Source organism: Podarcis gaigeae (assembly GCF_964106915.1).
Source record: "Podarcis gaigeae genome assembly, chromosome: 8".
Taxonomy (NCBI): domain Eukaryota; kingdom Metazoa; phylum Chordata; class Lepidosauria; order Squamata; family Lacertidae; genus Podarcis; species Podarcis gaigeae.
Window position 1 is genome coordinate 734341 of NC_139684.1, and position 27879 is coordinate 762219.

General features: G+C 46.2%; 2 protein-coding genes across 6 annotated transcripts in view; both read right to left on the reverse strand.

Annotated features, from left to right (window-relative positions):
- Positions 1-27879, reverse strand: part of ZMAT4 (zinc finger matrin-type 4) — a 296262-nt gene that overhangs the window by 138751 nt on the left and 129632 nt on the right. The gene's annotated exons all lie outside the window — the stretch shown is intronic.
- The window catches only part of NKX6-3 (NK6 homeobox 3), a 641500-nt gene that overhangs the window by 89410 nt on the left and 524211 nt on the right, over positions 1-27879 (reverse strand). The window lies entirely within an intron of this gene.

Consider the following 27879-nt stretch of genomic DNA (forward strand, 5'->3'; position numbering starts at 1 on the left):
AGTTTTTGTTTTCATATATTTTTGCGCTACTGTTCTCCTAGCTTTTGTTGTACATTGCTTTGAGGTTTTTTTTTTTTACCTATTTTAGAAATGCTTTTAAATAATATAATATAATATATTTGTGGGCAACCCTGGAGGTGACAAATCTGTTTCTTCCTTCTTGTTGCTGTGACCAGTATTTGATGCAAAGGATCCTTCTCTTGAGGCGAATGCCGCCGGTGGCTGGTCTGAGTTGCAGAGCACCGACTTTCATCCATTTTCAGACCCCTGTAGCAGTGGCAAGATTTGCTTTTAAAGCTTGAGCCAATTTCCTACTTTCTCCTAGTGTGATGAATAAGTAAGATTGTATTGCTATGGTGACTCCCCCTCCCAATTGTTATTCCAATCCCTCCCCCCTGCTTTTACCTATGGTTGAAACAATAAAGAATGACTGACTGACTGGTGTGAAGGCTTGATGTTGTTCCATCTCAAGTCCCAGGGGTCACTTCTAATGCAGCTCTACATTAGAGTCAGTCAGCAGTATACTTGTTCATCTGGAGAAATGTTTTGTGCCAGCGGAAGTTGGCTTCCCAAAATAATTCATGAGAGGCTTGCTGGTAACTTTGCTGCAGAATTGATTGCACAATCTGTTGCGTTATAAGTTGCTGCTAATGCAACTGTTGCACTGGATTCCTCTGTTGTGCAACACTGAAACTCACCCCTCCATTAGTGAAAGTGCTCTTGTGCTAGTAGAGCAAAAACATTAGTTACAGTCTCCAGATTGTGGCCCCTTTTTATATTCTTCCACAGAGCTGAATGGGAACTATGAAGAGCTAACCCACCACACTCTGCATAGACCTTCACTTTATAGCCCCAGAAATCAAACATTGCTGGCAAAGGATGCTTTAAACCCTCCTTCCCCAAGGACTGTATACAGTTGAAAATCATGCCTCCCCTGTAACATGTCTTTTATTAAAAAAAATTAAATGCCTGATGTGCTTCCAAGTGACACATCTAGTATTATATCTAGTTTTGGCCTTCACTTATATGCTTTCCTAAGTTGTTACCAAAAGAAACTTCCCTTTCCCCAGCTAAAAATGGTTCCCCATCCCGGATCTAGAAGAAGCTGCAGCTGGGGCACTAGCCTAAACTAATGAAAGACTGCTGTGGATGTATCAAACTATGGAAAATGCATAAATAAATAATAATAATAAAAATAAAGACTGTTGCATGGATTGCTGAAGCAACATATGTGATGCTCCTTTGACATTTGATAAATATTCTATATAACAAGCTGCATATTATCAATAACCAGGCAAGTTATATTATAAAGTCTTTTTTTCACCTTGAAAACCCAGGGACTAGAAAATTAGAAAATGTTTTAAACTGGATTTTATCATATTCTTGATTTTATCATACAGAGTATTTTGACTACTGAAGGTGTATCTATCAACATGCATCCTAGTCCTCTCATGCATATTTATGCAGAAATAAGTTCTGGCTTCTTCCTCCCAAGAAAACATGTCCATGGAAAGGCAGCTCTAACGTCAGGGTGTCTCTGCACTTGTTTACAGTGTCCACCACAAACCGATCTGATGTTTCATGGGAAGTGGCAGCAAGTCCTTCATTAATGGCACAAAATGCCTGTGCTGAGAGTCCAGCAGCTTCAGAGCTATTTTTAGTGGTGAAGTTGCTACTGAGTTTAATTAGCTTGCCTGACAGAAATATTTCCTGCTATTGATGTACCAGGAGAATTTATTAATAAGAGCTACTAAAGGTCCCCTTGTGTGTGAAAACATTTTTTAATCTTCTTGTTTTCATTACTGTTTAAGTGCCAACAATCATATCACATTCTTTGCCATAAAAACACGTCTGAAATGGACATCTTTGTGGGTCTACAGCCCTTTCGCACAGAAAAGTGGGGAGAAGGCCACCGGGTGGTGGCAGAGCATGCGTGCACGCAGAAGGTTCCTGGCTCATTCTCCAGGCAGGGCTGCAAATGCCCCTGGTCTGGAGCCCTGGAAAGCTGCTGGCAGCCTGGGTAGACAACACTGAGCTAGATGGACCAATGGTCTGAATCCGCATGAGGCAGCTTGCTATGTTCCTATGGCCAGGATGCCCCACATGCCACTGCAATCAGAGTTGTATCCAAGCTTCTCGGCCAGAGCTCTCGTGCTGGCAGACAGATGGATTCTAATTTTGTGCAACAGAAACTTGTGCAACAGATTGCACAGACTATTGTGTCCTGAAGTTATCAGCAGCTTGCTTATGCATTCTTTTGAGCAACTATGTTCCACTTGTGCAAAACATTTCACCAGCACAACTACTATATCGCTGAGTAACTTTAACTTAGTGCTCCACTGGATATAACCCATACAGCACAAACCGCCTAAGGAGGTGGACTTGGGAGTATCTCCTCCCAAGCGAAATGCACAAGACTGCTCTATCTTGGAGCTGTAGACATGACAGCGCCAGCTTGGGATCTCAGAAAACCCCATTTGGGAGAGCTTCCCACTTTGGATATGTTTGCTGATTCTCACCGGCAGGGATTCCAGCTCTTCTGCCTGCCTGTGGAAAGGGGAGCTCCAGGCCAGCAGAGACCTTGGTGTCACTCCAGAGCTGGAAGCCAGAGAGAGGCCAAAGGAGGCTGGCTGGGCTGTGGAAAGGGAAACCTGCAACCCATCGGCACACACCATTTGTTGTTGTTGTTTAGTCGTTTAGTCGTGTCTGACTCTTCGTGACCCCATGGACTGCTGCACGCCAGGCACTTCTGTCTTCTACTGCCTCCCGCAGTTTGGTCAGACTCATGTTTGTAGCTTCAAAGACACTATCCAACCATCTCGTCCTCTGTCATCCCCTTCTCCTTGTGCCCTCCATCTTTCCCAACATCAGGGTCTTTTCCAGGGAGTCTTCTCTTCTCATGAGGTGGCCAAAGTATTGGAGCCTCAGCTTCACGATCTGTCCTTCCAGTGAGCACTCAGGGCTGATTTCTTTCAGAATGGATAGATTTGATCTTCTTGCAGTCCATGGGACTCTCAAGAGTCTCCTCCAGCACCATAATTCAAAAGCATCAATTCTTCGGTGATCAGCCTTCTTTATGGTCCAGCTCTCACTTCCATACATCACTACTGAGAAAACCATAGCTTTTACTATACGGACCTTTGTTGGCAAGGTGATGTCTCTACTTTTTAAGATGCTGTCTAGGTTTGTCATTGCTCTCCTCCCAAGAAGCAGGCGTCTCTTAATTTCGTGGCTGCTGTCACCATCTGCAGTGATCATGGAGCCCAAGAAAGTAAAATCTCTCACTGCCTCCATTTCTTCTCCTTCTATTTGCCAGGAGGTGATGGGACCAGTGGCCATGATCTTGGTTTTTTTGACCATATTTTGCGCTCTCCTCTTTCACCCTTAATAAAAGGTTCTTTAATTCCTCCTCACTTTCTGCCATCAAGGTTGTGTCATCTGCATATATGAGGTTGTTGATATTTCTTCCAGCAATCTTAATTCCGGCTAGGGATTCATCCAGCCCAGCCTTTCGCATGATGAATTCTGCATATAAGTTAAATAAGCAGGGAGACAATATACAGCCTTGTCGTACTCCTTTCCCAATTTTGAACCAATCAGTTGTTCCATATCCAGTTCTAACTGTAGCTTCTTGTCCCACATAGAGATTTCTCAGGAGACAGATGAGGTGATCAGGCACTCCCATTTCTTTAAGAACTTGCCAGAGTTTGCTGTGGTCGACACAGTCAAAGGCTTTTGCATAGTCAATGAAGCAGAAGTAGATGTCTTTCTGGAACTCTCTAGCTTTCTCCATAATCCAGAGCATGTTTGCAATTTGGTCTCTGGTTCCTCTGCCTCTTCTAAATCCAGCTTGCACTTCTGGGAGTTCTCGGTCCACATACTGCTTGAGCCTTCCTTGTAGAATTTTAAGCATAACCTTGCTAGCGTGTGAGATGAGTGCAATTGTGCGGTAGTTGGAGCATTCTTTGGCACTGCCCTTCTTTGGGCTTGGGATGTAGACTGATCTCCAATCCTCTGGCCACTGCTGAGTTTTCCAAACTTGCTGGCATATTGAGTGTAGCACCTTAACAGCATCATCTTTTAAAATTTTAAATAGTACAGCTGGAATACCATCACTTCCACTGGCCTTGTTATTTGCAGTGCTTTCTAAGGCCCATTTGACTTCACTCTCCAGGATGTCTGGCTCAAGGTCAGCAACCCCACTACCTGGGGTGTACGAGACATCCATATCTTTCTGGTATAATTCCTCTGTGTATTCTTGCCACCTCTTCTTGATGTCCTCTGCTTCTGTTAGGTCCTTACCACTTTTCTTCTTTATTATGGGAATCTTTGAACGAAATGTTCCTTTCATATCTCCAATTTTCTTGAACAGATCTCTGGTTCTTCCCATTCTGTTGTTTTCCTCTATTTCTTTGCATTGCTCATTTAAGAAGGCCTTCTTATCTCTCCTTGCTACTTTTTGGAAATCTGCATTCAATTTCCTGTATCTTTCTCTATCTCCCTCGCATTGTCAGCTTGCCTTCTCTCCCCCGCTATTTGTAAGGCCTCATTGGGCAGCCACTTTGCTTTCTTGCATTTCCTTTTCATTGGGATGGTTTTCGTTGCTGCCTCCTGTATAATGTTGCAAGCCTCCATCCATAGTTTTTCAGGCACTCTGTCTAGCAAATCTAAATCCTTAAACCCAGTGGCGTAGTGTGGGGGGTGCAGGGGGTGCCAGCCGCACCGGGCGCAACATTTTGGGCACTCGCAGCTCTCTGCCCCTACCTGGCTCACTCTCTCTCACACACAGTTCTGGCTGTGCGAATCCGAGCTGCCGGGTCGCCGCCCACTGTGCGGAGCAGAGAGAGAGCGAGGGAGGGACTATCTGGGGGAGTGCAGCAAGCTTCGGGCCGCACAGGGCTCTTCCGACGGCGCCGAGCCCTTCGCGGAGGCTGCGTCACCCGTACTTTAGAAAGTGGTGCGTGAAGTTTCCCCGCAGTGGCCAGCCGGCCCCGGAGCACGTGCAGAGCGCCGATTCCCCCTGGGAGATCCAGGCCGGCCGTCCAGTCAGCGACAGCGCTGGCGCCGCGCTCCTTCCTCCCCGTGAGCGCCCCGTCGAGGGAGGCTGGTCGTCCGAGCCAGGCACGGCCGAGCGCGCCTGCCCGCCTCCTCCCGGCCATCGGGGGAGGGATCCAGGACGGGGAGCCACCCCGGGCGGAGGCGGAGTCGCGCAGGGGAAAGGCTGCCCGCGCTCTCTGCGGCCCTCTGCACATGCTCGCGGGCGCCACGGCCTCGCTCCTCCGCCGAAAACCAGATCCAGGGAAGGAAGCCCCGCGCAGCTAAGAGGCTCCGCGAGCATGTGCAGAGCGCCCGCCCGCCGGGACTGCGTGAGAGAGCCAACGGGCAGCCGGGGGGGCAGGAGGCGCCCGGGCTCCCCGCTTCCTTCTGGAGGGGAGATGGCGCTTGCCCAACCCAAGGCAAAGTGGAGGAAGAAAGTCTCTTCCCGGCTTCGTCCCCTTCCCAATATTCAATTTTTGAAACATGTCTAGGGCGGGTATAGCAGCGAAGAGCTTGGCGGCTCCTTCAAGGGGGCCCGAATCTGGAGGCTGCAGGCGAAGCCTCCCCAATGCCCAAAGGGCGAGGCTGATTTTAGTACTATAAAAATCCAAGGCTCCTAGCCCACCCTCCGCTCTCCGTTTTTAATGGCCTGATGCCTGTAAGCCGCCCTTTGATGGACTTTGAAACCCTCAAAGGGGGCGAGGGAGCAATATTTCCAATCAATCAACAGCCCACCTGAAAAGGAGGGGGGGAATAATCTGCCTCCCTCCCGCGATGGGAGAACTGGCAAAGGTTCCTTCTGCTTTAACTGAATTAGAGGGGGGGGGTGTTGTCCCTCGCAGAAGGCAGCCTTCCTCCTCTCACTAAAACAAAGCCACGAGGTTCCAGATTGTCTGGATAGCCAACACTGCGATCCTAGAATATATGTAAGTGGCACAAGGTGATCCCACAATTGCAGAGGCGTGTTCTGGCTGGAGAGTGACAGACGCAAGTCCCGCGACCCTCAGGAAACAAATCAAGAGTCAATAAGAACCAGGGAAGCAGGGCAAGGAGTCTCCCTTAGGAGTAAAGAGAGGATTAGGATAAAAGCCTTTACAACAATGAAGGCTATGAATGAGGTGGGACGAAACCCAAGGAAATGCTGATGGGCAACCTTGCCTAAGAACCTGAGCCTGGCCCCATCAGGGCTGGATGACCCTCAGGTGTTCTGGGTGGGAGCTGTTTTGGAAGACACGTACATTAGATGCACTAGCACTGAGCTACAGCCCATGTCCAATTGGAGGATATAAATATAAATTCTGTAATTATAAATGAATGGATCTCCGTGTGCTTCCCCTTGGGTCTCAGAGCAGCTCACTTTCTGGTCAGTCATGTCTCCTGTCAATTGAGGACCTGCCATTTTGGATTTTACACCTCGTGTGTATCAGAATGCCAATTCCAGCAGGAACAATTTGCAGCAAGGAAATAAAAAGGTAAAGGGACCCCTGACCATTAGGTCCAGTCGTGGCCAACTCTGGGGTTGCGGCGCTCATCTTGCTTTACTGGCCGAGGGAGCCGGTGTACAGCTTCTGGGTCATGTGGCCGCCATGACTAAGCCGCTTCTGGCTAACCAGAGCAGCGCATGGAAACGCCGTTTACCTTCCCGCCTATTTACCTATTTACCTACTTGCACTTGACGTGCTTTCAAACTGCTAGGTTGACAGAAGCAAGGACAGAGCAACGGGAGCTCACCCTGTCGCAGGGATTCGAACCACTGACCTTCTGATCGGCAAGTCCTAGGCTCTGCGGTTTAAGCCACAGCACCACCTGTGTCCCAGCAAGGAAATAGTGGGCAAATAAAGGATTCTGCTCCCCCCCCCTATGCCTCTGCTCCCGACATCACCACCACTCCACGAAATGCAGCTTTCCTGATCTGGAGGGGTCTGTTGGGTGCCTGAGTCATATTTGCTGTCTGAAATAAAGCTTGTCTTCTGGTTCTTATAGCCTGCATTTTGCAAGGCCATTTGTGTTCATTCTTAATCAGATGCACAGGGACATAAACATGAAACAGTTTATTATTCTACCCAAATATCAGTAAGACGGGCCAAAAATAAGTTATAAAGGTAAAGGTAAAGGTACCCCTGCCCATACGGGCCAGTCTTGACAGACTCTGGGGTTGTGCGCCCATCTCACTTAAGAGGCCAGGGGCCAGCGCTGTCCGGAGACACTTCCGGGTCACGTGGCCAGCGTGACATCGCTGCTCTGGCGAGCCAGAGCCGCACACGGAAACGCCGTTTACCTTCCCGCTGGTAAGCGGTCCCTATTTATCTACTTGCACCCGGAGGTGCTTTCGAACTGCTAGGTTGGCAGGCGCTGGGACCGAGCAGCGGGAGCGCACCCCGCCGCAGGGATTCGAACCGCCGACCTTTCGATCGGCAAGTCCTAGGCGCTGAGGCTTTAACCCACAGCGCCACCTGCGTCCCAAAATAAGTTATAGATGGTGTCAAATGAGAACAATAATCAAACAAATCTCAATGTGGCATGAATGCAACGTGGCGTAGCGTGGGGGGTGCAGGGGGGGCCCGGCCACAACATCTGGGGGTTAGGGTTAGGGGGCGCAAATTACTTGCCTTGCCCCGGGTGCTGACAACCCACGCTACGCCACTGCTTAAACCTGTTCCTCACTTCCACTGTGTATTCATAAGGGATTTGGTTTAGATTGTATCTTACCGGCCCAGTGGTTTTTCCTACTTTCTTCAGTTTAAGCTTGAATTTTGCTATAAGAAGTTGATGATCTGAGCCACAGTCAGCTCCAGGTCTTGTTTTTGCTGACTGTATTGAGCTTCTCCATCTTTGGCTGCAGAGAATATAATCAATCTGGTTTCGATGCTGCCCATCTGGTGATGTCCCCGTGTAGAGTCGTCTCTTGTGTTGTTGGAAAAGCGTGTTTGTGATGACCAGCTTGTTCTCTTGACAGAACTCTATTAGCCTTTGCCCTGCTTCATTTTGCTCTCCAAGGCCAAACTTGCCAGTTGTTCCTTTTATCTCTTGATTCCCTACTTTAGCATTCCAATCCCCTATAATGAGAAGAACATCCTTCTTTGGTGTCACTTCTATAAGCTGTTGTAAGTCTTAATAGAATTGGTCAATTTCAGTTTCTTCAGCACCAGTAGTTGGTACATAAACTTGGATCATGTTGTGTTATGTTAAAAGGTCTGCCTTGGATTCATATCGAGATCATTCTATCATTTTTGAGATTGCATCCCAGTACAGCCTTCACCACTCTTTTGTTGACTATGAGGGCCACTCCATTTCTTTTACGGGTTTCTTGCCCACAGTAGTAGATATGATGGTCATCCGAACTGAATTCGCCCATTCCCGTCCATTTTAGTTCACTGATGCCCAGGATGTCAATATTTATTCTTGCCATCTCATTTTTGACCACATCCAACTTACCCATCCAACTCACACACCATTATCTACTGATAAAACACACATTGAAACACATATTTAAATGCAAATGTTTCTACTTAACAAAATAGATTAATATGGAAATAGGACCACTCCTTTTCTTCTCACACTGGTCAATTCTGCTGGGGTCCTCATGCTGTGATTTAAGGAAAGGGAGCTGTGTTTAGACGAAGCACTCTGGCAAGGGGACGATAATTTTCTGACCCCCTCAGACTGATTTGAGAAACGTTTTTCCTCCAACCATTTTTTCCCCCAAGAACCTCAGAAAACTGCATACATTGGGGTGATGAGAGTTGTAGTTACATTAGGGACAGAGGGCTGAGAAAGGTTGCATCAATTTGATACTCATGAAGGACACACTGCAGAAGATGACAGTGGTGTTGGTGCCACCCCCAAGGCCTCCTGCAGCAGGCTTGCTACTCCTGCTAAGGCCACAATGGGTGGAGAGCAGTTTCTCTCAATTTCCCCCTTTCCCAATCTTAAATTCATCTCACCACATTGCCATACCATTTTGAGATTTGTTTACCTTGTGAAAATTCATAAGCATTTTAGTTCGACTCTCTCCCTCCTATACAAATCTTTATTTGCAAATTTTCCAACACATATTATTCATTTGTTTGCAAGGTAATTTCCCCTAATATAGTGCATTTGTGAGTGTTATTTTGCCAATATATTGTTGCACGCCACCCCAATCTCTGAACTATGTGAGATTCCAGGGGTTCCAGGTGCTTCCCTAGGGATCATGTTTCCTTTGGGGAATGAGGCACTGTGGAGACTGGGGTGTCTTTATGATATATGGTTTATCTACACATATATACAACCTGAGTCTACGATGGGTATGGGTGTGTGTGTGTGTGACAACATCACTTCCGGTTGGCGCCAGCGTTTAATGGCTGCCCTTGCCTCGAGCTCCGAGGCAGGACTGCTCCGCGTGTTCGGGTCTGACCCGCTACGGCGAGCGGGAGACCCCTAAAATCACAGGCGCAGAAGCCTGTGAGCAAGGAGACTCGGTGGGCACCTTTTGTGCCCCCCAGTACTGTGAAGGAGCCTTTTTAAAGGCTCCGGAGCGGCATCGGGAGTAGCGCGGTGCTGAGAGTCGCTACCCAGCCCGTGGAGTGAAGCCGCGTTGCCATGAACGGAGAGCACCGATTCCTTCCTGAAACTGAGAATTGACTGCAACATCCGTGAGTAAGATTGAGGGACTGAATGGGACACTAAATTGGGAAATTTGACTGAAAATGGGAAAGGCATAAAATAAGGAAGTCTGCCTCCCCGAACTGCATGACTAACAAAGCAACGAAAAAAGTAAGCTGCATTTGAAAGGAAAAACCTTTTGCAATTTGTCAAACCTGACATCGGATCTAGATTTCCCCCCAACAGACAGGAGAAGGGGGGAGGATAATCGGACATTGTTAACCTGCGTGAAAATAATTGGGAAAAAAGATCTTTCACTGTCAAACCCCCCCTAAGTCGGGCTGCCAGAGCAAGGCACCGTGAAAAGTGAACTGTCAGATTAAACTGGATACAAAGTGGGGTCTCTGTCTGAAACAAAGTTACTGGACTTTAAGGGAAGAAAGTTGCGGACTTTTTGGTTATATTGAAACAATTGTGGATTTACAGAGTGAACTCTTGAACTTTTTATTCATTGCTCTATGTTCTCCCTGCTTCCTTTGTTACCTTTTTCCTTTGGATACAATTGAATGCTCCCTCTAGAGGGCCTAAAGAGAAACTGTTACATTGAGAAAGAAACAGTGGGATTTTCCACTTGCAACTTTTTGCTGTGAGAACGACCTTGAGGACATGAGTGGTTCAGATGAGATAGTAACCAGACTCAAAACAAAGCAAGCACAGCAGAAGAGAAGGGGCTCAACATTAGGAACAACACCAGCTGCACAGGAAAAGACAATAACAGCATCTATGGATCCTATGACACAGGCATTGTTAAAAATAAATCAATCTTTGGAGGCACTAACAAAGCAATCCACAGAGAATTCCAAAAAATTGACAGAACTGACAGCAAGATTGGATTTGAACACAGCAAGCGTATCATCTAACACAGACTCTATAAATAGACTAATTCAAGAAAGTTCTGAGACACGAAAGATCGCGGAAAGTGCAAAAAATACTGCAGAAGAGACAAGGGAAAAGTTTGAACCGATTAGAAAAAAAGTAAATGAACATGATGCAGCCCTGTCCTTACTGGAACTACAGAGAAAGGAGAAAAACCTGAAATTAAGACTGGTACCTGAGAGTGAGGGGGATGACCTTGCGGAATTCCTTAGAAACAACTTTGCAGAATTTTGGCATGAAGAATGGGAGGAAAAAGATGAGCTTGAAATAACAACGGCCTTTCGGCTTGGCAGGAGACAGGGGAAGAAACCAAGGGACTGCCTGATTACACTGAGATCCAAGGAAGAAAGAGATAAAATATTGAACCTGCACTATCAAAAGGCGCTGGTGATCCAGAATTGTCAAGTACAGATTTTTAAAGATATCCCTAAATATATTTTGGAGGTGAGAACTTTATTCAAAGACTTGGTCGACCTGCTGAAGAAAAATATCATTCCTTTCAGGTGGGAATTCCCACAAGGACTATCTTTTAATTTCAAAGGAAGGAAGATAAAAATAAGAACAATTCAAGATAAAGAACAGTTTCTGGGGAGATACCTGGAAGATCTACAGAAAGGGACGGTAGAGGAGAAAGAACCAACTGACATTGCTAACCTGTCATTCGGGCTTTTACCACCATCAGAGGAAGAACAAAAACTGGGAGCAGTTGGAGGAACAGATATTAAGTAACAAAATGTCTCTGCAACTTCTTAGCTGGAATTGTAACGGTTTGAACCTTCCCCGAAAAAGACGGCAAGTTTTTCATATTTTGAAGAGAGAACAATTAGACCTAATATGTTTGCAAGAAACCCACATTGCCAGAATACACAGGAAATTATTAATAAATAAGAAACTTGGACAGGAATTCATTTCATCAGATAAAGTGAAGAAAAGAGGCGTAGTGATTTATGCGAAAGAAAAATTGGTCCCAAAAATGATATTTAAAGATGAACAAGGGTGATATCTGGCAACTGAAATACAAGTTCAAGGAGAAAAAATTTTGATAGTTGGAATTTATGCACCAAATGAAGGGAAGGCCGAATTCTTTAAGAAGTTGCACGAGACTTTAATGGACTTCCTGGACTATAAAATTGTAATGATGGGAGATATGAACGGAGTTGTCTCCACAAACATGGACAAAGCACAGAGACAAGTGATATCTAAGGAAGGGAGACTACCAAAGACTTTTTTCGAAATGACTGAAACTATGGATCTGATTGACATCTGGAGAACAAGGAACCCTCTTGAGAGAGAGGGAACCTTTTTCTCTGAAGCAAAAATGACATGGACAAGAATTGACCAAATATGGGTTACTAGTAGCCTGGCGCCAAGAGTAAAAAAAGTAGAAATCTGCCCAAAAACCTGCTCCAACCATAACGCTGTAAAGATGGAGATGAAACTAACAACAACTGGATCCTTTAGATGGAGAATGAATGATACCCTACTTAAAGATGAAGAGATTCACAAGAAGGCCCAAAAGGCATTGAAAGATTATTTCGAGATAAACTTGAGAACAGATGTGGAGAAAAGAACAATTTGGGACGCAAGCAAAGCCGTGATGCGAGGTTTCCTAATTCAACAGAACTCTATAAAGAGGAAAAAACAAAATGAGAGGAAAGAAAAAATCTTAGAAAAAATGAAAGAAGGAGAAAAGAAATTGAGGTCCAAACCAGTCTCATGAGATTCTGAGAGAAATAAAGTATCACCAGATGCAATATATGGAATTGATGAATCAAGAAATAGAATGGAAAATAAAGCAGATGAGACAAAAGACATTTGAATCAGCGGATAAATGTGGGAAACTTCTGTCATGGCAATTGAAAAAGAGACAGAAATTGAACACCGTGACAAGTCTAGAAATGGACGGAAAGATTATCCACAAACCTAATGAGATAAGTAATTGCTTTCAAAGTTTTTTTAGGAAATTGTATGCACAAGGGCCAGTCAATGAGCAAGAAATAGAAGAATTTATTAGAAAATATGGTCTACCAAAAATTTCAGAACAAAGTAAAATGATTTTGAATGAAAAAATAACAGATCAAGAAATAGAGGGTGCCATTCAGAACATGCAATTGGGAAAATCACCAGGACCAGATGGTTTGACCGCTAGATATTATAAAGCGTTGAAGGAATGGTTGATGCAACCATTGAAGGAAGTTTGTAATGAAATTATGGAGGGGAAAAAGGCACCTGAATCGTGGAAAGAAGCTTTCATCTCACTTATACCGAAAACAGAGTCTGAAAAGAACCAGGTTAAAAACTACCGCCCAATATCTTTACTTAATGTGGATTACAAAATTTTTGCAGACATTTTGGCAAAAAGACTGAAGAGAGTGTTGATAGGGGAGATTCATAAAGACCAAACTGGCTTTCTCCCAGGGAGACATATGTCAGATAATGTGAGGAACATTATAGACATTTTGGAGTTATTAGAAGTTGACATTAACAGAAAGGCGGTTTTGATTTTTGTGGATGCGGAGAAAGCCTTTGACAACATTTGTTGGAGTTTTATGAAGAAGAATCTCCAAGGGATGGGGGTAGGCCAAGGTTTCGAAAACGGTATAGGTGCAATATATTCTAAACAAAAAGCAAAGTTAATTGTAAACAATGTGGTAACGGAAGAAATTCCTATTGAAAAAGGCACACGACAGGGGTGCCCAATATCCCCTTTGCTTTTTATATCGGTCCTGGAGGTTTTGTTAAACATGATTAGAGGGGACCAGTTGGTTAAAGGAGTTCAGGTCGGAGTTAGACACTATAAACTAAGAGCATTTGCAGATGACCTAGTATTGACTTTGCAACAGCCAGACACTAGTACTAAAAGAGTATTAGAGCTAATCGAGACTTTTGGTCAAGTAGCAGGATTCAAACTTAATAAACAGAAAACGAAAGTGTTAGAAAAAAACTTAACTACAGAGGAAAGAGAGAGATTTCAGAGTGAAACAGGTCTGGAAATAACGAAAAAAGTGAAATACCTGGGGTAAACTTAACATCTAAGAATGTGAATTTATTTAAAGACAATTATGAAAAATGCTGGTCAGAAGTAAAGAAAGACCTAGAAATATGGTCAAGGTTGAAACTCTCCTTGTTAGGCCGAATTGCTACTATCAAGATGAATGTATTGCCTAGAATGTTGTTTTTATTTCAAACCTTACAAATATTGGACAAGATGGACTGTTTCAAGAAGTGGCAGAAAGATATATCAAAATTTGTCTGGCAGGGCAAAAAGCCCAGAATAAAATTTAAGATTCTAACTGACGCAAAAGACAGAGGGGGGTTTGCCCTGACGGACTTAAGACTCTATTATGAATCGGCAGCTTTTGCTGGTTGAAAGACTATTTCTTGAGAATACAGACATTTTAGATTTGGAAGGGTATGACAATAGCTTTGGTTGGCATGCATATCTATGGTATGACAAGGTAAAGGTATGTAAGGGTTTCAAAAAACATATTGTCAGAAAAGCATTATACAATGTCTGGATTAGATATAAGGATCTGTTGGAAAGTAAAACTCCCAGGTGGTTGTCACCAATGGAAGCTAAGGGGGTTAAAAAACTTAATATGGAATCTAAATGGCCAAAATATTGTGAAATTCTAGAATATGAAGGCGAAAGGGTTAAACTTCAGAGCTATGAGAAATTAAAGTCCAAAGTTAGAGATTGGTTACATTACCATCAGATAAACGAGACATTCAAACAAGACAGGAAAATAGGATTTCAGAAGGAGAGGTCAAAGTTAGAAACACAACTGTTAGAACCCAATACTAAGAATCTGTCAAGAATGTATAATCTGCTGTTAAAATGGAATACACAGGATGAAACGGTGAAATCAGCTATGATTAAATGGGCACAAGACATTGGTCATGACATTATGTTTGCCGACTGGGAACAGTTATGGACCACTGGTGTTAAATTTACGGCATGTAATGCCTTAAAAGAAAACATAATGAAAATGACCTACAGGTGGTACATGACCCCAGTCAAACTTGCAAAAATCTATCATTTGCCCAATAACAAATGTTGGAAATGTAATGAGACGGAAGGTACCTTTTATCACCTTTGGTGGACCTGCCCGAGGATCAAAGCCTTCTGGGAAATGATCTATAATGAAATTAAGAAAGTCCTTAAGTGGACCTTTCCTAAGAAACCTGAGGCTTTTCTCCTGGGCATGGTTGGCCAATTGGTGCCAAAGAAGGACAGGACTTTTTTTATGTATGCTACCACAGCAGCAAGAATTCTTCTGGCAAAGTATTGGAAGATGCAAGAACTACCTACTCTGGAAGAATGGCAGACAAAGGTGATTGACTTTATGGGACTGGCAGAGATGACCGGCAGAATCCGCGACCAGGGGAAAAAGACAGTGGAAGAAGACTGGAAGAAATTTAAAATGTATCTCAAAAATTGTTGTAAAATTGAGGAGGGTTAGATGTCAAGGGGTAAGAAGTAGAGAATTACAGCTGTAACTAATAAATTAAGGAAAACTTAATGAAAGGGAATTAAATGGATAAATGGATTGACGGGTTGCTAAAAAATTGTAAAATAAGGATGCAGTGAAAGGGAGGTATGGGGAAGTCGGATGAAAGAAGGTATACGAAAATAAGATTGTGAAATTATACATGTTTGTTTTTGTTTTAGTTTGTCTTTATTATGTGTTGTGCTTGTCTTTTTTGTATGTGTTTAAAAAATTGAATAAAAAAAATATTTAAAAAAAAGAAAAGAAAACATCAACACCCCAAAAAGGTGTTGTTTCTTCTATAGCCACAGCCTTGGATTCAAACAAATCCAACATTGCTCTCAAACATTGTTCTGGCTCTCTTTCCTGTTGCTACTTTACATCTAGGTCACATCACTCCCAAACTCTCTATGCTAAACACTGGCTTTATCTCTTGGGGGGGGGTACCCATTTGCCTCTTGCACCAAGACCCTTAATCCCCCATCAGCTCAGGAGGGAGCTAGCTTGGCTATTTCCCAGAATTAAAAGGCTTGATTAGCTTTTAACACTAGCTGAATCCAGGGAATACTTTCTTTCAAAGCCAGGGCCTAACCTGGGAGAGAGGGGTTTACATGACAAAAGAGGTTAATGGCCCATCTGAGAGGAATCTTGGGCCTGGGCAGAAAGCGGTTGTCAGGGGGATGTGGTGTGTGAGAGAGGTGACAGAAAATGAGTCTTTTTAGCAAGGTCCTCTGGGGCAAAGAAGTGGGGGAGAACAAAGACCCAAGGGGCAGACTGCCTGAAGACTGGCTAGGAGAAATGCCTTGGACTCCAGGGCTTCACCTCTGTGGGGAACAAACCCCTCTTGAAATGACCATACTGTAAGATCTGGACTCCCTCCATGCAGAATGAAGGTGTAAATAGGTGAATAAACTATAGTTCTTAAAGCTACAACAGTGTCTGCCATGTCTTCAATTCTCCAAAGGAGCACAGACCCTGGCTGAGGGCCAAGACCCCTGGAATCCCCTGTGTGGCACAACAGGGATTGTGGTGGCTGGTAACAAAACACACCTTGCTTGACTGGAGAACTGCACTGCAGAATTTGAAGAGTGAAAATTTTGAAGGATAGCTTGTGTTTTGGTTCACATGTTGTTTTGGAAAGTATAAATTACTTCCCCCTTTAAATGCAAACTGAATAGAATTTCTTCCCCAATGCTGGTGTGGGAGGGTGCAGACTGGCTGCAGGTAGAGGAGATCTGAAGGCACTTTGGCAGTAATTTCCTATAACCTGGAGCTGATGCTGCTATTCTGTTACCAGTTGAACCTGGGTGCTGACACATAGGCTTCCTTTTTTCTTCCTGGATAATTCCAGTTCAAGCCCACCTGAAGTTTGGGTTTCTGAGAGTTGCAAACCTGGTTTATTATGCAGTCAATTTGTCTCTCACCTGGGAGAAAGGGACTGAAAAGGAACTCTCCCCACATAAAGCATGTTTACTGCTCATCAAAATCTAGTAGGGAAAAAGACGATGTTCTAAACTACAGGGGCCATAAATGCTTATTAGCAGAGAGCCTTGTTTTTCATGCCCTGTTTTTATTTCTTCTTCTTCTTCTTCTTCTTCTTCTTCTTCTTCTTCTTCCCTTCCCCTTCTTCTTTTTACATCAAACTCTACTCTGCTCTAAGACCCCAGGGAATGATTTCAAAGTCATTTCAAAGTTGAAGTGCAATGAGAAATGCTCTGGATTAATGGATCGACATCCACTGTAACTCTCAAAAGAGCCACCCACGAAGGTCTTGTTTGAAAATCTGATTTAAAGGATGTTTGTGCTCTGGGATTCTCTCTCCCCCCCCCCCTCTCTCTCACACACAGACATGCTCGAGATGTGTTTGTTCTGAGCACCAGTGTCATTGTTTCTCTTCAACCTACTTTCAGAGAGATATGTGATTTAAAAATAAAAAATAAAAATCCTCCTGACAAATCAGATGCATCTTATTTCAAAATCCAGACTGTTTCTTTTCTCCTCTCTTACTGTTAACTCATTCTTCGTCTTTGTTCAGATGTTATGTTGAAGATTATGGCAAGTGCCTCACAGGAATGCTTAAAAACAACCTTATCCCTAGCAAAGAGTGCTTTCTTTGCATATTCCTCTTCTGTATTTTAGGTGATGCTTTACTATTCAGAAGGGGTGGGGGAGGATTTCCCCCCTCCACTTTTTGCAACAATCTGACTCCCAATCTTAGACTCCCAAACTTGCTTGAGAATTGGAACTCAACTCCCAGTTCTCTGGAGTTTGCAGTGGATTTTCAGTGCACAAAAAGTACAGACTAAAAGTCCTATTTTACTGGTGAATGCACTGGAAATCATTGAATAGGATGATCTTTACGTAAAAGGGGTGGATTTTACATAAATGTGTGCACAAAATGTGTATAATGGGATGGAATGGGACAGAGTGAGTTGGGATGGATCTATGACTATCATTGATGGCTCATCCCAGCAAGATCAAAACACGATGGTATTGAGTCCTCAGCCCCTGCTCCTTCCCTCCTTTTGCAGTGTGGTGCATTTTGTCATTAGCTGCTTTGTGGTTTTATGATTTCAGTTGGACTTTTAAAATGTGTGATACTTTCGTAGCCTGCCCTTGAGGCATTAGGTGAAGTAATAATAATAATAATAATAATAATAATAATAATAATAATAATTTATTATTTATACCCCACCCATCTGGCTGAGTTTCCCCAGTCACTCTGGGCAGCTCCCAATCGAGTATTAAAAACAATACAGCGTTAAACTTCCCTGAACAGGGCTGCCTTCAGATGTCTTTTAAAAATAGGAAAGCTACTTATTTCCTTCACATCTGAAGGGAGGGTGTTCCACAGGGTGGGCGCCACTACCGAGAAGGCCCTCTGTCCGGTTCCCTGTAACCTTACTTCTTGCAATGAGGGAACCACCATAAGGACCTCGGTGCTGGATCTCAGTGTCCGGGCTGAACGATGGGGGTGGAGACGCTCCTTCAGGTATACAGGACCGAGGCCGTTTAGGGCTTTAAAGGTCAGCACCAACCCTTTGAATTGTGCTTGGAAACGTACTAGGAGCAAATGCAGATCTCTCAGATTTCTGCAGATCTCTCAGTGTTATGTGGTCCCGGCGGCCAGTCCCAGTCACCAGTCTAGCTGCCGCATTCTGGATTAATTGCAGTTTCCGGGTCACCTTCAAAGGTAGCCCCACGTAGAGCGTGTTGCAGTAGTCCAAGCGGGAGATAACTAAAGCATGCACCACTCTCCGCAGGCAGGTAGGGTCTTACCAGGTAGAGCTGGTAGACAGCTGCCCTGGACACAGAAATAACCTGCACCTCCATGGACAGCTGTGAGTCCAAAATGACTCCCAGTTACCTCATTCAGGACCAGGGAATCTCCCACATCTGCCCGCCCCCTGTTCCACAAAAACAGTACTTCTGTCTTGTCAGGATTCAACCTCAATCTGTTAGCCACCATCCAACCTCCAACCACCTCCAGGCACTCACACAGGACCTTCACCGCCTTCACTGGTTCTGATTTAAAGGAGAGGTAGAGCTGGGTGTCATCTGCATACTGATGAACACCCAGCCCAAACCCCTGATGATCTCTCCCAGCGGCTTCATATAGATATTAAAAAGCATGGGGGAGAGAACGGAACCCTGGGGCACCCCACAAGTGAGAGCCCAGGGGTCTGAACACACATCCCCACCACCACTTTCTGGACACGGCCCAGAAGAAAGGAGCGGAACCACCGTATAACAGTGCCCCCAGCTCCCAGCCCCTCTAGACAGTCCAGAAGGATGTTATCGTTGATGGTGTCAAAGGCCACTGAGAGATCCAGCAGAACTAGGAAACAGCTCTCACCTTTATCCCTGGCCTGCCGGAGATCATTAACCAGCGCGACCAAGGCAGTTTCAGTCCCATGGTGAGGCCTGAATCCCAATTGGAAGGATCCAAATGGTCCACATCCTCCAGGCGTGCTTGGAGTTGTTCGGCAACCACCCGCTCAATCACCTTGCCCAAGAATGGTAAATTTGAGACTGGGCGATAGTTGACCAAATTGGCTGGGTCTAAATATGTTTTTTTAAGAAGCGGTTTAATGACCGCCTCTTTCAGCGGGTCTGGGAAGGCTCCCTCACAGAGGGAAGCATTCACCACCCCGCAGAGCCCATCGCCCAGCCCTTCCCAGCTCGCTTTTATCAGCCAGGATGGGCAAGGATCAAGGAGACAGGTGGTCGGTTTCACTTGTCCAAGCAGCCTGTCCACATCCTCGGAGGTAACAGATTGGAATTGATCCCATGTAACAGGACTAGACAGAACTCTAGCACTCTCCTGCCCCGGCCCTGCTCCCACTGTGGAGTCTACCTCCTTCTGAATCTGAGCGACTTTATCTGCAAAAAACTTTGCAAAAGTATTGCAGGAGATCTTGGGGTCTCTACCAGGCCCCGGTCGTGCAGGTGGTTCCAATAGATTGCGAACCACCTGAAAAAGTCTCCTGCTGCTGTTTTCTGCATGTGCAATGGAGGCAGCGAAGAAGGCCCTCTTTGCCGTCGCCATTGCCACTTGGTAGGCTCGACGTTGAGCTCTAGCCCGTGTCCGGTCTGATTCAGAGTGAGTTTTCTGCCACCGCGTTTTAGCCATCTCAACGATTGTTTCATCGTCCTCAGATCCGTGGAAAACCACGGGGCTGTCCGGGCTCCATGCAATCGGAGAGGGCGCTTCGGAGCCAGACAGTCAATAGCCCTGGTTAACTCCGCATTCCAGCAGGCCACCAGAGAATCAGCTGAGAGGCCATCAACTTGGGATAAAACATCCCCTACCACTCTCTGGAAACCAGTTGGATCCATAAAGTAGCGGGGGCAGACCATCCGAATCGGTCCCACCTCCCTGCAGAGGGGAAGGGTCACGGAGGAGTCCAGTTGCACCAGGAAGTGATCTGACCATGGCACTTCTTTTGTTTCACTTTTAGTTAGTGTCAGATCACCAACATCCGTAGAGGCAAACACCAAGTCTAAGGCATGTCCGCGGCTATGAGTTGGGCCAAACTTATTCAGGGACAGCCCCATGGAGGCCATGCTTTCCACGAAGTCCCGAGCGGCCCCTTGTAAGGTCGTGTCGGCATGAATGTTAAAATCCCCTAGGACAACCAAACTAGGTGTCTCCAGGAGAACATCCGCCATGACCTGAAGCAGCTCAGGCAGGGAACCCTTGGTGCAGTGGGGAGTTTGGTACACCAATAGGAATCCTGTACTGCCCCTATTGCCCAACTTCCAGAACATGTACTCAGAAAGCTGGGTCTTCCCAATAGGACGCCTGGTGCAGACTAATGACTTCCTAAAAATCACTGCAACCCCCCCTCCCCGTCCACATGACCTGGGTTGCTGTGCGTAAGAGAAACCTGGTGGGCAAGCAGTGGCAAGGACAGGCCCATCTGCTTCATCCAACCAGGTATCTGTCACACATGCCAGGTCAAGTCCTCCATTCACAATCAGGTCGTGGATGGCAGTGGTTTTCTTCATCATTGACCTGGCAACACTTTCGGGTCATGTAGGTTTCCCTTGCTGATTCCAGTATCCGTCTGGTCAGGACCAGACCTGGAGGCAGGGATAGTCCTCAAACGACGACTAAACCTGCCTCCTTGGTAATGACATGGTCTGGTCTTAGCGTAACTCCTCCTCCTGCCCGTGATCACTGAGATCGGGTGTCCCAATACATTCCCCCCTGTGGAACCTGCCCCAGCCATTCTATTGGCTGCCCACTCCCAGGCACCCCTGACCCGTCCCCTTAAAAAGCAAAATACAAACTATATAATAACTTAACAAGAAAGAAAGAATAAAAACAAAGCAAAAACAATTATACTAAAATTAAACAACTCCCCTCCCTGACTAATTATTTATCCCACCCCAAGCAAAAATAATAAAATAATATATTATACAAAAAAACCACCATTTAAGGTGTAATAAATTAAAAACACTTAAAACATTTAAAACCATTTTTGTCACTTGCTGCATGGAGCTGCTCAGGCCTCTTAAGCTGTGGCGGTGAGTGCAGGGCCCGCCCCCTAGGACCGATGGAGTTGGCAGGAGAGGGAGCGGTCCTCCCAGCACTCACGAGAGGATGTGTAAACAGATAAATCCGTAAGAACATAGGAAGAGCCTAAAAATAAAGAGAGAAATAACTTAAAGAAAATAGAAAAAAATTTAAAAGACAAAAAGGTGCAAAAGATCCCGACAGAACAAAAAGACCAGCTGAATACCCCAATAGAAGTGGAAGAGATCAGAGAGACGATAAAAGAATTGAAGAGAGGCAAAGCCCCGGGTCCAGATGGATTTACTTCAGGATATTATAAAGAGATGAGAGATGCCTTGTTATTTCCAATGAAAGTAGTTATGAATAACATCTTAAAAGCAAGAGAAATCCCAGAAACGTGGAAGGAAGCATTTATTACTTTGATTCCAAAACAAGATGCAGATCTGACACAAGTTAAAAACTATAGGCCTATCTCTTTACTGAATACGGACTACAAAATATTTGCAAGAATTTTGGCGAAGAGATTGAAAAAGATTCTGATAAATATTTTTATCCACAAAGATCAAGCAGGGTTCTTGCCAGGCAGACAAATGAAAGATAATGTAAGGAATATAATCAACATTTTAGAATATTTGACTGCCAAAAATGAGAAACAAGCGATACTGATGTTTGTGGACGCTGAAAAAGCCTTTGATAACATCATATGGGATTTTATGCTGAAAAATATAGAGTATATGGAAGTGGGAAAAGAATTTTTTCATGGAATCAAGGCAATATACACAGAACAGAAAGCTAAATTGATAGTTAATAATGTTGTTAAGGAAGATATAAAAATATCTAAAGGAACAAGGCAGGGCTGTCCGCTCTTGCCACTGTTATTTATAATGGTCCTGGAGGTTCTGTTAAATACGATTAGACAAAACAATTCAATTAAAGGGGTGACAGTAGGTTGGAACAAATATAACGTAAAAGCCTTTGCCGATGATCTGGTTATAACGATGGAAGAACCAGGGGAGAGTGTCAAAAAAGTGTTAGAGGAGATTGAACAATTTGGGAAAGTGGCCGGTTTTAGGTTAAATAAGAAAAAAACCAAAATAATGGTGGAAAATATGGAGCTTAACAAGATAGAAATAATGCAACAACAGACATAGATAGAAGTGGTAAAGAAAGTAAAATATTTAGGAATTTGGTTAACTCCTAAAAACATTGACCTGTTCCAAAACAATTATGTTCAGATGTGGAAAGGAATTAAGAATGATCTGGAGGTGTGAGGTAGAATGAAACTGTCCTTTTGGGGCAGAATATCTACGATAAAAATGAATGTGCTTCCAAGGATGTTATTTTTATTTCAGACTATCCCTGTTATTAAAGGGGTAGGGATATTTAATGATTGGCAAAGAATGATTTCAAGGTATATCTGGCAGGGCAAGAAGCCAAGAATAAAATATAAATTACTTACAGATGTGAAGGAAAGAGGAGGCGTCGCCCTGCCAGATATGAAATTATATTATGAAGCAGCTTGTCTTTGCTGGTTAAAGGAATGGATCAAACTAGATAATACGGAATGACTGGACTTGGAAGATTTTGATAACAGATTTGGGTGGCACGCTTACCTATGGTGTGATAAGAAGAAAGTTCATAAAGGATTTGGGAACCACATCTTCAGGGGTTCATTAATAGAAGTATGGGACAGGTACAAAAACCTTCTGGAGCCAAGAGTTCCACATTGGTTATCTCCGTTAGAGGTTATAAGTGTTAAGAAAATAAACATGAGAGGGAAATGGGCCACATAGGGAGAGTTAATAACTAAAGAAGGAAGAAAATGGAAACTAAAACCATACGAGTTTGTAAAAGACTATGTGTATGACTGGTTACATTAATTCCAGGTAAATGAAATGTTTAAAAAGGATATAAAGGAAAGTGGATTTGCAGAAAAGAGTTCAAAGTTCCAAACAGAGATAATAAAAAATGAATACAAAATTCTGTCAAAAATGTATAAGATATTGCTAGAATGGTATACAAAAGATGAAGAGGTGAAATCGGTAATGATAGTGGGTGTCAGGTCTGCCTCTAGATCCCAGCTCACAGAGGACCAACGCCCGGTGGATATAATGTACAAAAGTCTTTATTGAAGTTTAGTTTCCATTTCAAAGCTCTGGGCGCGCAGACCCACGTCTTGACACTAGACCGGCTAAGTCCCCTCTGACTCACTGCTCCACCCACACCAGTTTAAGATTCTAGCCCGGCTCCACCTCTTACGCTGTTCTTTCCTTCGCTGGGTCCTTCTGCCCTCTGGGGTTTCCTCCTTCCTGGACTCCTCTGACGCTGAGCCCCCTGAGTCTTGTCCCTCCCTCCGGCGGGCTTTAGGACCTGGCTCCCTTCCCGGGCTCCCCGCTATGCCGCGCTCCTGTACATTTGAACTTGGCGCGCGCGCCCAGCCGGTGACTTTCCTTCTGACCGTTTCCCCGCTTCCTGATGTGGGCGTTGCCAAACCTGACTCCTCTCCTCCCTCTGGTGGTGAGGACACTGGTCCCGACTCCTGGGACTCCCCCTCCCCACTGCGCTCTGGTGGAGACGCTGGTCCTGATCTCCAACTGCTGCTCAGGGACTCCCCGCTGGCCCCTTCCTCCTGGGGCTTCCCCCCTGGAACCCCCCTCGCTCTGGCCACCGGCGCTCCCTTCTGTGAGTCCTCCGATTCGCAAGAGAGGCTTGTGGAATAACTCTGGCCACTGTCACTGCCTGCGCCCCCCTCGTACTCCTCCTCCTCACTCTCCATTTGCTCCCCTTCCTGTGTCTCTCCTTCTGAACCCCTGACAGTGGGCCAAAGATCTTGGATAAAATATTCAATTTGAAGATTGGGAAAAACTTTGGAAAGAAAAACTAAAATTTACTGCATGTGTGGGGTTGAAGGAAAATGTAATGAAAATGTTTTATAGATGGTATATCACACCGGCAAAACTGGCAAAAATGTATAAAACATATAATAAGTGCTGGAAATGTAAAGAAAAGGAGGGTACATTCTACCATATGTGGTGGGAGTGTAAAAAAGTAAAGAGTTTCTGGGAAGCAGTATATAATGAATTGAAAAAGATGTTAAAATATACCTTTGTTAAGAAACCAGAAGCTTTTCCTTTAGGGATTACAGGAAAAGAAATAAGAAGAAAAGACTGCAAACTTTTCCAGTACGCAGTTACAGCAGCAAGAATTTTAATGGCCCAAAAATGGAAACAAGAGGAAATACCGATTCAAGAATGGAGAATGAAACTAACGGACTATTCGGAACTTGACAAACTGAACTGTCTCTCCTTCTGAACCCCTGACATCCATCCCCCCCTCGAAGCCCCCCCTTCCCCCTCCCCCTCTTCAGGTGCGGGTTCCGGGTGCTCTAGAGTTGTCGGGGTGAGTTCAGGATACAGTTCGTCCCCCAAGGCGTGCAGCCATCGTGATAAGTCCGGAAAGTCCTCCATGGGCTCATCGACTGCGATTCCCTCCGCTTCCATCTCCTGGGCTGTGTGTTCGAAATCTGAGGCCGCCCCCAAATCACTCAAAACCCCTTCTCCCCCTGTCGCCTGAGGTGACGCCACTTCCCAGGGTCCCTCCGGCATGTCTCTGCGCCATCCCACTTCGGGTTGGTCCTCCCACCAATAAGATCCCCCCGTGCCAAAACCTGAGAGCGATCCCTCTGGGGAGCTGCCTCCCGGAGCCGAGTCCTCCGCTGACGAGAAACCCCGGAAAGTGCTGGCCGAGAGTGTGGGTGTGAACAGACAATAATCGAAAAAGCCCGTCGGCATAGGCTTGTGCAGGAAAAGTGTATGGAATTCTTCCTTGAGCAACTGCTCCTCCAATGCGTAATCCGGCACCCACCTGTTGGCGCTGGCCGGGGTGTCCTCTGGCGAGAAGATATTCAATCCCGTCCTCCCCCAACCTTGAGTCCAAAATCTCTGTGGCTTCGTTGAGTGGCCCCCTTCTCGGCGACCCCCCCTTTTTGGGCGCTTCCCTGAGCGGGTCTGGCGCTGTCCCTGGTGCCTGAAACCTGTGGGGCTCTTTGTAGGGTGTGAGCACTGATCTATGAAAGACCGGGTGCATTCTGGACCCCTCCGGTAGTGTCAACCGGAAGGCCACTGGGTTGATCTGCGCCTCTACTTGGTAAGGCCCTAGCTGCTTGTGCCCGAACTTCTTCTTGGCTAACGATCTGGCCAGAACTGCCTGGGCTGCTAACCAGACCCAGTCTCCTACCCGGATGTCTTCCCCAACCCTCCTGTGTCGATCTGCCTGCACTTTGTAAGCCTGTTTCGCCATCTCTAACTGCCTCCTGAGCTGCTCGTGGATCTCCTGCAACTCCGCTGCCGCCCATTGTTGGCGAAAAACGGTGTCACCCCCGTGGACACGTGTTTCGTGTTGTTGTAGGCAAACTCGGCTAGCGGTAGGTAGTCCACCCAGGTCGAGGGCTGCTGGTTCGCGTAGCATCTCAGGTACTGCTGCATGATGGCGTTGACTCTCTCCGCCTGTCCGTTAGTCTGCGGGTGTCGCGCCGACGCCAGGCTGACCTTGACGTTCAGGAAACCCATCAGCTTTTGCCAGAAGTTGGATATGAACTGGCGCCCCCTGTCGGACAGGATGGACCGTGGTAGGCCGTGCACCTTGAACACGTGGTCTATAAACAGCTTGGTGGTCTGCTCGGCTGTGGCCACCTTCGCGCAAGGAATGAAGTGGGCCATCTTGGTGAACAAGTCTACTACCACGAATACTGCCGTCTTGCCTCTCGAGCTGGGCAGATCCGTGACAAAGTCCAGGGCCACCCTCTCCCACGGTTCGAACGGTGTCTGTAGCGGTTCCAACAGGCCCGCCGGCGGCTGGTGTACTGGTTTGGCCCTTTGGCAGGTGTCGCACCTCTTGACGTATTCCGCGACATCCCCCCTCATCTTGGGCCACCAAAAGTCTCTGGCTACTAGGTCCACCGTCTTCTCCTTGCCGAAGTGTCCCGCGCTGGGCGCGTCGTGCAGCTGTTGCAGGACCCTCGCGCGGAGGTTGTCTCCCGGCACGTAGAGGGCTCCTTTGCGGATGAGCAGGCCGTCGCGTATTTGGAAGTCGTCGTCCCTCGCCGTGCCGCTACGCACCTCCTCCATCTTGGCTCGCGCGAAGGAGTCCGTCTGCAGCACGCGACGCACCGCGTCCAGGTCCACCGTGGCTGACGCGCATGCCCACGCCTTTGGTGCGAAAATATGCTTGGCCGCCGCCGGCGCCTCTTCTTCGAGATACTGCGGTTTCCTGGACAGCGCGTCCGCAATGATGTTGTTGTTTCCAGGGATGTATTCTATTCTGAAGTCGAAATCTGCAAAGAACTCCGCCCAGCGGATGTGTCTCTGGTTCAGGAACCTCGCCGTGTGCCAGTACTCCAAGTTCTTATGGTCTGTACGGACCTGCACCGTGTGTTTGGCCCCAACGAGGAAATGCCGCCACGCCTTGAAGGCTGCATGTATGGCCAGTAACTCCCTGTCCCAGATGGTGTAGTTCTGCTCCGACTTGCTGAGTTTCCTGGAGTAGAAAGCGCACGGCCTCCAGTCCCCCTGGTGGTCTTGCTGCAACAGGACGGCCCCCACGGCCCTGTCTGACGCGTCCGTCTCCACTCTCATGGGCCTGCTGGGGTTCACGTGTAGCAGGTGTTCCTCGGACGCGAAGAGGTGCTTGAGCTTCTGAAAGGACTGCTCTGCCTGCTCCGTCCAGATGAACTTCTTCTTCTTGGAACTGAGGGTGTCAGTGATGGCCGCTGTCTGCATGGCGAAACCTTTGATGAACTTGCGATAAAAGTTGGCAAAGCCGACAAATTTCTGGACTTCCTTTCGATTGCGTGGGCTCTTCCAGTCCAGCACTGCCCGTACCTTGGTACTGTCCATGGCGAGTCCCTTGTCGGACAGTTTGTAGCCCAGGAAGTCCACCTCCGTCTTGTCGAACTGGCACTTCTCCAGCTTGGCGTAAAGCCGGTGCTCCCGCAGCCACTGCAGGACTTCCCTGACATCTCTCTCGTGAGCCTCCGGCGACTCCGAGAAGATGAGGATGTCGTCCAGGAAGCAGACGCACTTCGTGTAGAGAAGACCCGCCAAGACATGATGCATGAATGCTTGAAAACAGTGGGAGCCATTTTGTAATCCAAAAGGCATAACTCTATATTCATAGGTGCCCAGCGGCGTAAACATGGCCGTTTTCCACTCGTCACCTTCCCTCACGCGAATGAGATTGTACGCTCCGCGCAGATCCAACTTGGTAAAGATGCGACCCTTCCTCACCGTCGCCAGCAGGTCATCGATCTTGGGCATAGGGAAGGCTGAGGGCTTAGTTTTCGCATTTAAGAGGCGGTAATCAACTACAAGCCTCTTTTGGGGCGTGTCCCGCTTCTTTACAAAGAATACAGGGCTGCCCCCCACCGCCTTGGACTCTCGGATGAATCCCCGCTTCAAGTTGTGATCTATGAACTCCCTGAGCTCCTGCAATTCATCCTCAGACATGGAATACAGTTTCCCCATCGGGAGCGTCGCCCCCGGCAGGAGGTCAATCTTGCAGTCGTAGGGTCTGTGGGGAGGCAGCTTGTCTGCTTCTTTCTCGCAGAAGACCTCCAAAAACTCTTTGTACTTGTTAGGTACCGCTTGCAACATGCCCAAGTTCAGCTGTGGTCCATCCTCGTGCTCCTCATCATCCAAGTCAGCCAGGATGCAGTGTTCTGCGCAGTAGGAGGAGCCGAAGGTCAGTTGCCGCTGGTACCAAGCTAATGCCGGGCTGTGCCTATCCAGCCAACTCATTCCCAACATTATGGGC